Genomic DNA, 12,262 nt, shown 5'->3' with positions numbered 1-12,262 from the left:
GACAACCGAGGGTCTGTTTGTCATGTGTGGGTCCACGTTTTCATGTAATAAAACACCAGGGAGGAAAATATGCAGAACTGAAGTTTGCAGATGCTAGGTTTACTTCCTGAAACAAAACAACAATAACAACAACAAAAAACCCGGTAATTAACTTGAGACAATATAAGTAGATCTTAAAATGAATAGATAATGCAAAATTCTAAAAGTTATTAAACGTTAGCTGCAAAGATCCCGAAGTCCTGGGTATCTCAAGCTGTTTGGAGAAAGCACACCTCTAACCAGCCTGTGATGAATAAAGTGGAGAGGAAAAACCTGTTGCATAATCTCATTTGCCGTAGGGTTTGCTGTGCCGTCCCCTTGAACCAAGGGGAAGTGAGTTAAGATGCAGGGTTTTTAAAACTCTCTGAAGTTTTTATTTACCCAGTGCTCTGGCTGCCACTCTTCTTTAAAAGATTATAAGTAAACACTCTGCTCTTACAAGTGAACCAAACCTATCAAACCTGTTTAAAAAATGACCAGGTATGTTTCTTTTCTTTCTTTCGAGGGTGTGTGTGAAATTTACCATCCACGAAAGACTTTTATGACTTGCTATTTGGGGGGAACCTAGACTGTCAGAAAAATGCCTTTTCATGCCACTCATTTTGTGGGACTGATTGAGAGTGCACATAGGTGACAACTTTCTTCAAAGGATTTAAACTATTTTAAACTCCATCAAGAAAAGAGATTTTTAAAGTTAAGGTACATTTTTAAAAAGAAAACAAGAATTTTTACCAATTGAGTTAGTTTTTAATTATTTACTTTTCTTTGAGAATCATGTATATTGGTGGACACACAGCTTGGGAGGTCGTAATTAATTGAGACCTGTGGAGTTCTGTATTTGGTGAAGGCAGCAACCAGAGAAGTAAATTTAAAAACTTAAGAACTTATGGCTTTATGTAGGTATGTTAGTCAAAATGTGACTAGGCACCTTGAAAAAAAAAATTGTTTTTAAATGAAGTTGTGGAATTTACTGAGTTTGAGAACTGTGTAGAAGGTTGCTGTTAATTTTTGGGGGTGGGGGGGTTGATATTTAACATCTTACGCAGAAATTTAAGCTAAATTACACCAACCCAAAAGTTGATTTTTAGGTAAAATAATTTGTACATATCAAGGTTCCACATGGGGGAAAATTAAAAGTGAATTTATTCTTAATTTTGCTGATAATCTGGAGGCTAGTTTATGAAAAAAAAAGTCAATTCAAGCACTAAAAACCTACATTAGTTGTAAAATAATTGAGTACCTATAAAGTAAAAATAGTCTTGTAAAATTGAGGATTAGGGGATGTCTGGCTAAAAGCTTAATGGCAGTAACTGAAAAGGGGGCAAAAGAGAAGATCTTGTTAACCCAGTTCTTATACATTTAAAATTTGTGGAAGTAAGGCTGAGATCAGGTCTTAGGTGGGTGCAGAGTTTAGGCTGAGGTTAGAAGGTTGATGTGTGTTTGTTTCCACAGTATTTTCTATAAATAACTATTTGGGATTTAATTCCATAGAATTTTTGGCCTACAGGATTATATATTGATGAAGCTGACTTACAAAGCTGTCCAATATTCATGTTTTTCAACCAATCATAATATCACACTAAATATAATTTGCCAGAATTACCAGTGTAATTTATCCTGGAAAAACAACTTTTCTTGGAGTATCTACAAAAAGCAGAGTTTTCTATCCTTTTAGTTTGACTAAAAATCTCACTAGACTTTTAATGTTTTTAAAATGCTTTGCGTTTTCAAGCAAATGATACTTTAAATTGAAGCAGTAAATTAATATAGGCAAGCTGATTTGGATTAGCTACCCAAGAAAAGGGAGGAAATAATCAAGGGAAACAGAAACCAGATTTTATGACAAAATCAACAGATTGAAAAAACTAGTTAAAAAGGCTTCATAGGAAATACCACAGTTGATGCTTGATTTTTTTTTTAAATTAACTATATTAAAATTTAAAACCAAGACATATCCACCATCATAAAATAAAATATTGCTAATGTTGGCTTAAGTAAAAACATAATTAAGAAAGTAAATCTTGCCCAAAGCCAATTATGATATATTCCAAAGCCAGATGTCATTTTTTTCTGATTTTCTTGTGGATAATCTGATATTTTTATACATTTTCATTAGCCTATTGGCCATATGAAGGGATGAGGTTCATGAAAGATTGGCTGGATTTAAAGAAGCAGGCTCCAGGTTTAAGAAGAGGCCATTCTCATACACAGACTAGGAAAGGGAATTTGAAATTTAATCAAATAAATGACTGAAGGAAACAGGAGTGGCTTAAAAAGAAGGATCTAAGGCAGATTACCAAAGACAGGTACAAAGAAATAATAAAAGCTTGCCAGGGGTATGATTAGTAAAGAAGGAAATGGGATACATCTTGGCATGAAAAGAAAAAGGCATAAAGGGAAAAAATACCCTCCAATACCTCAGCATCAAAAAGCAGGTAATGAAACTTCACCTCCTTCTCTCTTGGGGTTAGATATCTGATTATAGGTATCACCAAAAGTCACAAGATTTTTTATTACATAAAAATTTTAATCTTGGGGGAGGGGCATGGATATAGTAAATTTTGAGCATAAATTATAATTATATGAGAACGTAAAACTTGAAATTGCCAAAGATAAATTTAAAATAGAGGGAGACCCACTGCAATTTCAACTGAGTTATTGGAAAGGGAGGGATAGGTTATAAAAAGTTGAAACTTTAGCTTAATTGATTTAATATATAAATCAATCAGGCAGACCGTTTCTTAATGGTATACTATCTACATACATACTAAGGTGAATACCAGAAGTTGGTGACATGAGTCCCTGCCCTTAATAAGGAGAGAAGGATAATAAGAATTTTAAGGGAGGTATGTACATATGCAAAGATAAATGATCAGACAGCAGGGGAGTGTGAAATTTATGGTATAAAAGAGAAAGAGATTGGAGGATTAGGGGAGATAATCTTCATAGAGATAATAGAATTTGACCCTGGCCTTGAAAGATGGTTAACATGTGTATGGAGGAAAGGAAATTGGGGAGGTCAAAGAAGGCAGCCATTCATCCATCTCTCCATTCAGCAAACTTATTTGGATTCTTTATTATGTGCTAGACACTGTTTCAGAAACTGGGTATACAGTGGAAAATAACATGTTTTTTTTGCCCTTATGGAATTTACATTCTAGTGGGAGAAGACAGAAGGTCAGTAAACAAATAAACACTATATGGAAAATGTGATGTCCATAGTGATGTGTGAAGATAATAAAATAATGATCAGCGTCAAGGAAATTATAGAGGGCTAGGCACAGTCTCACTTATTCTGCTAATAACCCGTTTTGCCTATAGTAATAAATATTATTAATGGTATAACTTTAATATTTATTTGCAGTCTAAACTAATTCGAATGCAGGCCACACATTAATTAACTTCATCTTTAACCAGTTTTTTAAAAAAAATGTACATAATTTTTTTTATATTGAAGCATGCAAGTGTTGAGTTTTTAACTCTTCATTAACAGTTTATCTACAGTTTTGTTTTGTTTTTTTAAATATGCTTCCATCTGCTAAGAATCTCATGTTTTTGCAGTGAGGTTAATATTGTTTACAATTTACTTAGGGTTGTGATGTATTGGGCCATATACTTAGGTTAAATTCTCCATTAGGAACAACAGTCACAATAGTGCCATAAAGTGAAGCTAAATTCCAAGAACATTTTGTTTTGATGGTACCTTGTGTGAGAGCACACAAAGGATGTACAGATAGTGTAAGTAAACTATTTGACTTAATTACCAGATGGGTAAAATAGGGTAAAGAATGACATCATCTGGGTCTTGTCCGCATGCTACAGGAATCACATGGTAAATTTGAACTGTGTCATACTCTGTGTGCTTAATTATGTTTCATTAAAGGTTTACTGAGAGGGAAGTTAGTGGTCTCACTGGAAATACTATCTTAAACTTAGGATTTTTACTGACTTGCTACAAATAGTAGAAACCTGAAGCAAAAGTGTCAGTTCTGAAATGGGGAAGTCTGGATTCTTACTGCAGTTACCTGATTGCCAGGTTTTATTGAGAAGATGCCCTTTGCAGTGTCAGCAGAAAATTTCTTGGTGACTATTTCTTGGTTTTGGACACATTTATAAAGTACTTCTCAAGCATTCTTGAAGAAATACATTCCCTCCCTTCTCTACTCTTTTTGCAATTTTAAACTTAAAAAATTTTATAGATAAAATTGAGGTAAAGGATTCTAAAAAGGATTGGTATTTGTGTGTGTCTATAGAAACAAAACTCTTAGAAATTTTTCTCTATGCACCTAACCAGTTTTCATCTACAATAGATTCTGACGCACTTGGGTAAGCTTATGGAAAAGAAAACAATTTTCAGAGGAGGTAGGAAATTCTTTAGCATTCCCTTGATTTTCTATTAAACTAAATACTCCATTTAGAAAATAATTGTAGATATAAATGCTGGAAGTTTGTGATGTGTGATAAAAGCTAATGTGACGTATACGCTTCAGAAATATTTGGAAAGGAAGGACAGTGGAACTTAGATTTGTTTCAGTGTCTGGGTGAGAGGTGGGGCAAACTGCAATTTACAGAAAAATGCACTAAAAATTGTAGTGATATATGGCAAGGTAATATGAAATATCTCGTTCCTCTTAAAATTAATGTGGAAAAACATGTACATAAGTATATGCTACTTACTGTTTGCATTGTATAAATAATAAAAAAAAAAAACTCATACCCTAGGATAGTACCTGGTTGAATTGGCTTTTGATAAGTGTTTGCTGAATAAGTTGAATTAATTCTCACAACTGTTACTTTTGATCATGGTTCCATTTTATCTGTAGCTTAGAGCATTGGTTTTTTTTTTTTAGTTTTGAGTTGAAACCTGAAGGGGGTTGGTTGCCTTACAGCCTTGGGCACCTGACTTATTTGAGCAGTATGCTCGCTCTGGAACCTGGACCCTGACCTCACCTCCAGCTTGCTTGACCCTGTGGCAGACCTGACCTCATCTTTTCTGAAATGGCAGGTGGTTGTTTACTCTCAACAACTTCTCTTCCTGAGCAGCTGAGCTGTCACCAGTCTGGCCTATTTTCTACTGGGTTTCTTTTGTTATTTTTGTTTGTTGTTCGATGGGGGGAGAAGCACATTTCTCAGGAAGATAGTTCTTGAATGTTTTGTAAACTGCACATGGTATATAAAGTGTGGTATTATTTCCTCTCGTTCTAACTTTTGCTAAAAATCTTGTGTTCCTTGAAAATGAGCTGGTAAGAATGTAATTTTGATGATACAAACCAACTGAAAACTAAAACTTTTTTTTTTTTGAGACATTCAGGAAATTAGAACATGTAGTATATATTAGATGGTATTTAAGAATTATAAACATAAAGTTTAACTATATGTTAATAGTATTGTGGTTATGTTAAAAAATTCTCATGTGTTAAAGATACATATGGAAGTATTTATAGACAAAATGAGATCATGCCTAGTATTTGTTTTCAAAAACTTCAAGATATACACAAACTCACACAAATGGGGAATAAAACAATATTGACAAATTTTTTACTATTGTTGAAGCTGGGTGATGGGTACATTGGGGTTTGTTACTGTTTTCTGTACTTTCTGTATTTTTGGTAATATTCATAATTAGTTAAACTATATATTACCAATTAGAACTGTAGGGGAAGAAATTTAATACAGTACAATTATGTGGTTGGACATTTTGAGCAAATTAGCTAATCAAAAATCTCCACTTAGCATTTTTTTGGTAAGTTCTGCTTTTAGTAATAAATTTTTAAGAAGGGAGAATTTTGTAGAAATATGGTCACAAGAAGTGTTTAAAACTCTTAACTTTGAGAACTTGTAATAATAATATACCTGTAGTTTATAAATTGTTTTTCATATTTTGTGTTTTATCCTCAGAACAAGACATGAGTTATCCATTTTACAGATGAAGAAACTGAGATCTTAGAGACATTAAATAATTTATCCAAATCCCAAAGCAAATAAGAAGTGGTGCTAGAACTGGAGTGAGATCTTCTGATTCATTTTCAGGTGCCCATTTTCTTATATACACATATTTATAAGTGCTCTTTTGTGGTGTTATAAACCAGTGGTTTTCAAACATTTTGGAGTCAGACACCTTTGTACTCTTAAAAATTATTGAGGACCCCAAAAATGTTTATGTGGACTATATCAATATTTAACACATTAGAAATTAAAACTGAGAAATGTTTAAAATGTTTATTCATTTAAAAATCACTCACTAAAGGTTAACATAAATAACGTACTTTTATGAAAAAGGTATTCTAAAACAATACAGTGAGAAGTGTGACATTGTTTTACATTTTGCCATTCTCTTTATTGCTTAATAGAAGACAGCTGGATTTTCACAACTGCTTTTATAATCAGTCCGTTGTGATATTTTGTTTGTTTGAAGTATGTGAAGAAAACCCAGTCATATACAGATATATAGTTGAATAAGGGTAGAGTATTTTAATGTCTTTATGAAATTGTGAGTATTCTTTGTTACATCAAAACTCAAGAAGTGGTAAATTCTTAAAGATTAGTTGCAGTGTTAACTCTGAAACCATATCAGTTAATTTTTTCTTTGTTGTCACATTAAAAATCTATTGGTCCATCTTGTACTTTGAATGGATCTTTGATGGGTATGTGATTTTATAACATCATACTTGGGTCATTTGAAAAATAATGGTATATATTGAGTTATACAGATCTTTCAAATGTCGGCACATTTGCTTACATAATATTTAACAAATCATGTTCATTAATTTCATCAAAAAAGTTTTTAAGGACTGGGAAGCGTTCAATATTTTGATGTTGAGTTCAAGTTTTCCAAAATACTAATTTTTCTCAAAAGTTCAAATTTTATCATTGGCAACAGATTTTGTCAGTTTTTTCCTTGAAGTGTCAGGCTCACTTTAATCCTTTTAGAGAAAATGTCTGCCAAATACCTAAGTCTGAATAAACTATAAATTGTCTGCCAGTCATTCTTTTAAGCAAAAATGGTATTCTTTGAAAAAAGTTGCAGTTAGTTCATAGCTCAAACAATTGCATAAATGCTTTTCCTCAAGATAGCCATTGTATTAGAAGTGCTTTTTGTGTACTTCCCATTTCATCACACAGAATGTTAAAAAGACCAAGTTCTCAAAAAGTGAGATTTAATAAAATGAATAATTTTAATTTTATCAAAAACATTAAGTGAAACTGGCTTTTTTAAAAGTGATGGTTAGACAATGAGAAATATAACTACCACTAGTACAATTTTGTACTCCTTCCTTAATTCATGCTAAAAGTGCCAGCATTTTGCCTACCATTGCTTTTGTACCACCAGAGCAGATACCAACATGGTTGTTTCAGGATAAATCATGAGATTGAAAAAGTTATTTAATACTTTGAGTAATTCAGCAGCACTTGTATTTGTTGCCAAGCATTCACATAAAAGAAGACCTTCTTTGATAGTTAGTTGGCGTGGATACTGGAATAATAAAAACAAAACAGTATGTCCACCCCCATCTATGGATTTGTCCACTTACAAAACATAACTACAGTTCTAAAGTGGGGATATCATAGTTCATGTTTGCGGTAAAATCTTTAATTTGATGAGATTCCGCATCATGGCATTGCCATGATTTTTTTTACTGATTTCATCCAGTAGACATTCAGCTTTGTCAACTATACAAAGCTTTATTAGTTCTCAGCTATTTTGTGTACTGCTCCAGTCCATGAAATCTGATAATTTACTCTGTATGATGCTTCAGTGGCTTTTTCATTTCTATTTTAAAGACGATCTTTTGCTTTTAAAGAGCTCATCATATCAGTGTTTAAAACATTCAGTTTCTTAAAACAGTGAATTCATTGGACGATAATGAGATTATGGAGATAATAGCAGATATAATGAAAGATTGCTATCCCTAGGAAATAGAAATACTGAGAACACACTTGAGTTAATTTCTGTAAAAAAACGTATTTACATCTTAAAATTTTGCTACCTTAGAAATTTCTTAAAAACACAAAATGCAGCATGTTTTATTAGGTGCCAGAGTGATACATTACCATCACATAACATGTATCCTTTGGATTCACTGTTGTATGTTCATGAGAGAATGAAAGTGAACAAGGCAGAGATCATCTTTGTAGTACCAAAAATAGTTTTTACATGTGGAGCCCTGAAAAGGTCTCAGTCACCTCCCACCAGAGGTCTCTGGATCACACTTTGAAAATTATGATATAAATTGGTGTGATGTCTTAATATTTTTAGAGCAGTCTAATACAGACATCTATTTCGATAAAGTAATATTTCCATCTTAGTTGATTAATTCATGAGGAAGAAGGGAATATACTAGTGGGATGATATCATTTATCAGTTTGTTATTTATATGGTACTTAATTCCAGAAAGGATTTGCGTTGGCAAAATAAAGGATCAAAGTTAATTATCAAGAACAAACATGGTTCTAACTCATGTTTTTCCCCTACTGTTTTCTTTACCGATGACATTTATGTTAATAGGGTCATATAGTTGAGATATTATAACTATAAAGTAATTAAACTAGTCTCTATTAACAATGCAGGAGAAATATAACCCTGTTACTTTAGTTGCATGCAGTATAAACAATATGTTTGTAATGGGAGTGAGATTGGGCAGGAAAATCATAGCATGCCACAGAAATTTTTTTTTTAAATTCAGGACTGCTTTCAGCTGTAGTTATTAGAAAGCCACTAGCAGAAGCTTAAACCATAAGTTATTTATCTGGTTCAGAGAAATTTAGAGGTAGGTGGTCTCAGGGATGGTTCAGCTACTCAGCAGTGTCCTCAGGTTCTTTCCAATCTTTGACTCTGCCATCTTTTGCATGTTCACACTGCCACCAGGTCATAAAATGGCTGCCTCAGCTTTAGGTATCACATCCCCTTTCAAGGCAAGAAGGAGGAAGGGAATAGTACAAGCAGTCCCTCCTCCTTTGCTTGCCTAACTGAGAATAAAATCTTTCTCAGAAGCTTCCATTCGATTTTCTCTTCAGTGTCATTTGCTCGAACTGTTTTACAAAACTACCCCCACTCATGGGAGAGATTAGAGAAGTGAGTGTATTGCTGAGGGTTAGTATAACATGCATTATGTGTCATTTCCTGGGCTTAGGCACATTGCTTGGTGCCCAGGAAAAGCTGGGATTCTATTAGCAAGCTATAGGGGGAGAAATGTCAGTTGGATAGCTGGCCGACTGTGTGTCTGTCACAAATAAGCAGAAAGGGAAGCACAAAGAGTATTAAGTAACTTTATAAAACAACTTTTCTTTAGTCTGAAGACTGTTAGGTGTTCCCCTCAAACAAGGCCATATCCATTTTCTTTCTTATTTTGGTGGAACACTATATAGACCGATAGCCCAATTAGTTGTAGGGCTAACTTACAGACAGTTAGGTCTCAGTTTTCTCAACTGTGAAATAGAATATTGTATTAGATCGTCTCTGAGATAATTTCCAGTTCTAAAACTTTTTTTCCTGTCTTTTGACCACTTCGTATTTTATTATTATTTTTTAATTAAAATATTGGACAGGATGAGAGGCTATGAAAATGTATGGTGTTGTTTAGTCATCTCGATAGCTGTGTGGTATCTCTAATAAAGATCTCGATGATACAGAAGATGAAAGCTAGATTTAGGTTTTTGCTTTTTGGCAGTTACTCATATTACTTCTGCCTCAAATTTCCATTGAAAATGGAAAACTAATTGCATTTTTATTTTGATAGGGAAAAATACACACACATGTGTATGTAGTCTATAATCAAAATACCCTCAGTACAGTGTTCTGAGAAAATGCTTCCTTTCCCAACAGAGGAGGCATTTTAAACACTAGTTAAAAACCTGGTAGAGCACCCCTTTTACTTGTGGACATTTGTTCTTATTAATAGTATTCACATTGCACATTTGCTTTAGATAAAATGAAAGGACAACTAAAGGAAAGTGATTCCTTGTATGCACTGTAGCAACTATACTTGAATGAGGCAGAACCTTTGATGTTTCAAGTGCCTTAAAATGGGATTTTGCTTGTGTTTCAGAGAGAGTGATGATCTGGTTCCTTATATAGAATCTTGTCAAGAGTATATGAATTTGGATATACAGTGGGCTGAAAATTATATTCCCAACTTTAACAAATTACAAAGCAATTGCACTGCTTTATAAAAGAGACTGCTAAAATGTTAACCTAAAAAGTATTAATCTTCTGTTCAACAAAAGTCTTACAGAAGGATCCCACTGCATTTTATTTATGGTTTATCAGTATTGAGATATCCTGGAGATAAACATTAACTATGGCATTTAAGATGACAAAAGGCATCTGCAGTTCGGGATGCATTTTTAATAATAAAATGTGTGTGTGTATACGTACTTAATAGCTACTTTAAACAGTGTAGGGGCAGTGTCTAATTTCATTGCCACAGAATATCCAAATATCCATTTCTTTCTTATTTTGGTGGAACACTATACAGAACTTCAACTGAAACCTTTTTAAGTATGTAATTAAAGCAGTTGTTTTCATTTTTCATTATGTGAATGACTAAGAGCCTTGTTAATGTAAATATTCAGGAAGCTTGATTTTATAGCTTCTTCATTTTATAACCAACAATAAAAATCATGTACAGTTGAAAACCCCTTCTTCTTTCATCTACAGTCCCATTTGAAAGACAAACTTAAGCGATTTTTCTGGCAAATGAATGACCTCTGTGGCAAGATTTTCGACACTACCATTGGCTATCTCATAGAATGTAGTTAATGTGACATTAGTTTAAAGAGATAGAGTATTTAATGGGGAATTTCCATGTACTAAGTATTAGGCAGTATGGTATCCACTTGCCAGGAAAAAGTAGTTTTATATAAGGTTTTAAGAAAAGTTACTGTGAAATCAGTGGAGATTTTTTTAGAGAAATGACCTTAATTCATTCATTAAAATAAGCACCTTGGCTTCTGTGTTTGGTAGGCTTTTTTCTGGATCAGAAGATACTTCTTTTTGCCAGTGGTCATCAGTATGCCATTGTAATCAACATGAACAAGTATTTACTGAGTGATTTACAGATATTTGAGGGGATGCAAAGGAGTAAAATACATTGCCTTGGTCATCAAGATTATACTTGTCAGCATCTCTTTAATGATTATCTCTTCATGGTTTAAACAAGTCACAGTAAAAGACTCCTAATTCTTTGCCCTAGGGGTTCTTCAATGGGGTTCCAGCATACCAGTCTTTCCTAGGTTAAGAGATAAAGTTACAATTAGAAGTGGAGGTCATTGCACCTCAAGTCCTCTCCTGGCCATTTCTCCTTTCTCTCCTATGATTGTAGATCTGCCCTGCTTACTCTAAGAGCAGTTTGCTAGCTGGCTGCTTCTGTAGGATAGTTTGAGAGAGGAAAAACAGTGTCCTGGAACAGTTTTAGACGGTATCCTGGAACAGTTTTAGACGGTATCCTGGAACAGTTTTTGGCACCTTTGTAGAGTATGAAAGGTTAGGAGGGACACAGCAAGAAAAAGCTAGAGATGTATTGCCGTTCTCTTTCTCTCTCTTTTTTTTCTTTTTTCATTTTTTTGTTGTGGCAAAAACATAAAATTTACCATTTTAACCATTTTAAGTATACAGTTTAGTAGGGTTAAGTATATCCACATTGTTGTGAAACAGATCCTTAGAACTTTTTCATCTTGCAAAGCTGAAATTCTATACGCATTAAACAACAAATCCCCTTTTCTCTTTCCCCACCAGCCCCTGGTAACCACAATCTACATAGTTTCTATGAATTTGACTATTTTAGGTACCTTATATAAGTGGAATCATACAGTGTTGTTTTTTTGTTATTTATTAGCATAATGTCCTCAAGGTTCATCCATGTTGTGGCATGTGATAGGAATGTCTTCCTTTTTAAGTCGAATAATATTGTATTATCATTTTATGTATAATCACATTTTGTTTATTCATCTGTTGGTAAGCATTTGAATTGCTTTTGGTTATTGTGAATAATGCTGCTATGAACATGGGTGTGCAAATATCTCTTGGAGACCCTGATTTCAATTCTATTGGATATAAACCCAGAAGTAGAATAGCTGGATCATATGGAAATGATTTTTAATTGTTTGAGGAACTGCCGTAATGTTTTGCACCATCTTACAATCTTACCAATGATGCCAAAGGTTCTGTAATCTCACATTTGTGCCAACACTTGTTATTTTCTAGACTGTTGTATGTGCATTTTTA

General features: G+C 33.5%; 1 protein-coding gene across 1 annotated transcript in view; it reads left to right on the top strand.

Annotated features, from left to right (window-relative positions):
* The first annotated feature begins 94 nt into the window (after positions 1-94).
* DUSP16 (dual specificity phosphatase 16) overlaps positions 95-12,262 on the top strand; it is a 69,654-nt gene continuing 57,486 nt past the window's right edge. Inside the window, exons 1-2 of the mRNA XM_039876373.1 lie at positions 95-519; positions 5,938-6,069. The gene's annotated coding sequence lies outside the window, so the exon portion shown is untranslated. The remainder of the gene's footprint in view (positions 520-5,937; positions 6,070-12,262) is intronic.

This window comes from Pteropus medius, unplaced genomic scaffold (genome assembly GCF_902729225.1).
Source record: "Pteropus medius unplaced genomic scaffold, Ma_sr-lr_union100, whole genome shotgun sequence".
Lineage (NCBI taxonomy): Eukaryota > Metazoa > Chordata > Mammalia > Chiroptera > Pteropodidae > Pteropus > Pteropus medius.
This window is presented reverse-complemented; position numbering and strand designations above follow the sequence as displayed.